Here is a 2,306-nt window from a genome sequence, read left to right as displayed (position 1 = left end):
GACGGCACGGCGGCGGGGGCGACGGGGCCGCGGTGGCACCGGGGCGGGGGCCGGTGGGGCGGCGGGGTGGTGGGGCGACGGGGCGGCGGAGAGTGGTGGGGGCGGCGGCGCGCGTGTGAAGAGGGAGAGAAACAGAGAGAGAGGGGCGGGGTGGGGCGCGGCTGCCGTTAGATGAGTTAAATCTTTGCCGTCCACCCCCCTTTGTCGTCCGCTTTTTTGCTCTTTGTCGTCCGCTAGCGGACGACAAAGAGGTGGGGCGTTAAGTTTTTTTAATCAGGCGGGTGGGTGGGTGCCACCTCCCTCTTTGCCGTCAGCTGGCGGACGGCAAAGAAATGGCTCATGGCAAAGAGCTTCTTTGTCGTCTGCCCTTTCTTTGCCGTCGGCTTTTCGGTGGCTGATGGCAAAGAGCTTCTTTGTCGTCCGCTAGCGGACAACAAACATCTGGCAGATGGCAAAGTAGCTGATTCCAATAGTGATAGCCCCTCCGATGAGTTGTGAGTAGTTTACCACAGACCTTCGGGTCCATAGTTATTAGCTAGATGGCTTCTTCTCTCTTTCTGGATCTCAACACCACGTTCTCCCCCTCTCTTGTGGAGATCTATTTGATGTAACTCTTTTTGCGGTGTTTTTGTCGAGATCCGATGAATTGTGGGTTTATGATCAAGTTTATCTATGAGAAATATTTGAATCTTCTCTAAATTCTTTTATGTATGATTGAGTTATTTTTGCAAGTCTCTTCGAATTATCAGTTTGGTTTGTCCTACTAGATTGATCTTTCTTGCCATGGGAGAAGTGCTTAACTTTGGGTTCAATCTTGAGGTGTCCTTACCCAGTGACAATAGGGGTTGCAAGGCACGTATTGTATTGTTGCCATCGAGGATAAAAATATGGGGTTTATATCGTATTGCATGAGTTTATCCCTCTACATCATGTCATCTTTCTTAATGCGTTACTCTGTTCTTATGAACTTAAAACTCTAGATGCATGCTGGATAGCGGTCGATGTGGGGAGTAATAGTAGTAGATGTAGGCAGAAGTCGTTCTACTTGTCACGGACGTGATACCTATATACATGATCATGCCTAGATAATCTCATAATTATTCGCTTTTCTATCAATTGCACGACAGTAATTTGTTCACCCACCGTAATACTTATGCTATCTTGAGAGAAGCCACTAGTGAAACCTATGGCCTCCGTGTCTATCTTTTAGCATATAAGCTTTCAATCTACTTTTATTTGCATCTTTACTTTTCCAATCTATATCATAAAATACCAAAAATATATTTATCTTATCATACTATCTCTATCAGATCTCACTTTTGCAAGTGGCCGTGATGGGATTGACAACCCCTTTATTGCGTTGGTTGCGAGTTCTTTGTTTGTTTGTGTAGGTGCGTGGGACTTTTGAGGAGCCTCCTACTGGATTGATACCTTGGTTCTCAAAAACTGAGGGAAATACTTACACTACTATTGCTGCATCACCCTTTCCTCTGCAAGGAAAACCAACGCAAGCTCAAGACGTAGCAACCGGCGACCAACGTCATGGCGAAGAAGATAGGGGAGATCAAATCGCTCCTGAACCCTATTTGTTGAGTCGAGAATGGACTTGAACGAACCTGCCATGCTAGCTGAGGTGATGACGTCGCACCGATCAATGAGTTCCTCCACCACGTCATCTCTCAGATCGGGGCAAGAGTAACATGGTCGTTTCTGGCTTGTTCCCTCCATGGAGAAGACGATCAAAAAATGGCAGAAGGAAGGGTGAAGGAAAATGGAGGGAGCAAGAGCGTGCGACAGCAGATCCAAATCGAGAGGGAAAGGCGAAGAGGCGATGGACGGTTGCCACAGTACATGAAGAGGCTAGTGGGGAGCGAACAGCTTCCACAGAGAGGTCACACACTGAGGACAACGTCGTCCTCTTAGACCTAGTGCCCGCGCGGAATGGCCTCCGTCGCCCACACGAGCGAAGCCACTTCGCACGCCACACGGTTGGTCCGCCATGCCGCTAAGAGCAACTACCGATGCTATGGAAGGACCCACTCCTATTTCGGCTCTTATACACGCAGCAACTATGGTTGCTACGGGAATTTTTCTTCTATCTCGACTTCTTCCTCGCAATGGAACCGTAGACAGGCAAGTGAAATCCAATCCACGAAATAATTTGATCCATGGACGGCACCATTGTGGTAAAGGTCGTAATTCCAAAGGAATCATTACCACAAGGCATAGAGGGGTAGGTACAATACTGGGCTTATAGCCTGCTTACATGGTAATTTTGCCTATGTGGAGGAGAGAGACATGAAGGA

The sequence above is a fragment of the Triticum dicoccoides genome, chromosome 4B (assembly GCF_002162155.2).
Source record: "Triticum dicoccoides isolate Atlit2015 ecotype Zavitan chromosome 4B, WEW_v2.0, whole genome shotgun sequence".
Taxonomy (NCBI): domain Eukaryota; kingdom Viridiplantae; phylum Streptophyta; class Magnoliopsida; order Poales; family Poaceae; genus Triticum; species Triticum dicoccoides.
The sequence above is the reverse complement of the archived record's forward strand: the minus strand, read 5'-3'. Positions refer to the sequence as shown.